Raw genomic sequence first — 906 nt, 5'->3', positions numbered from 1 at the left:
CTAACCTGCAATCTTCTTCCTGACCTCTCCGCCCCCACCCGACTCCGGCCTATCACCCTCACCTTGACCTCCCTCCACCTATCGCAATTCCAACGCCCCTCCCCCAAGTCCCTCCTCCCTACCTTTTATCTTAGCCTGCTGGACACACTTTCCTCATTCCTGAAGAAGGGCTAATGCCCAAAACGTCGATTCTCCTGTTCCTTGGATGCTGCCTGACCTGCTGCGCTTTTCCAGCAACACATTTTCAACTCTATAACATTAGTCAAGTGCAGGAAATTGGGATTAGCTTTCCTTCTGTACTTTCTGGAAGAAGAAACCAGAGCACGTCTCATCCTGCTGCATGGTGCAGGCTCTGCACTGGAAAATTGAGGCAAAGAGCAAGGCTTGCTGGAGATCTTCTATGACATTGACCCCCATTGTCTGAAGCAGGATTAGGTTCTGCAAGCTTTTCTAGAGTTTGGAAGATTTTCCTCTCTTTTACATTTTGAACACGTTTGAGGATAAAGAATCTCTTGATGTTCCCCTTTACTGTTTCCCATCAGTTCGGTGGAGACTCAAAGAGGGGCTTCACAGTCCTCCAACCTGTGTAATCCATTTTGACCTTCTCAATGTTTTCTGGGGGTAACAGTTATATGTTCAGCTTCCATGTTCTATTGCTGGTCCACTGATCGTCCTGTAGGTGGCAGTCAGCCAGCAGAGGCAGTGGTCAAAGATGAACTTTGATGGGTCTGACCAAGAACGTGTGGGACACAAACAGGAAATATATCCTCGAGCAGATAAACCTGTCTGGCCGTGAACAGGTGTATCTGTACTACGTTCCATTTGCTGGAGGGCTGAAGACATCATGCAGCTTGGCGACTTCAACTGTTTCCATCAGGAATTTGGATGTGGTGTTCGGTTTTCTGT

The sequence above is a fragment of the Chiloscyllium plagiosum genome, chromosome 6 (assembly GCF_004010195.1).
Source record: "Chiloscyllium plagiosum isolate BGI_BamShark_2017 chromosome 6, ASM401019v2, whole genome shotgun sequence".
Lineage (NCBI taxonomy): Eukaryota > Metazoa > Chordata > Chondrichthyes > Orectolobiformes > Hemiscylliidae > Chiloscyllium > Chiloscyllium plagiosum.
Note: the sequence above shows the minus strand (reverse complement) of the source record.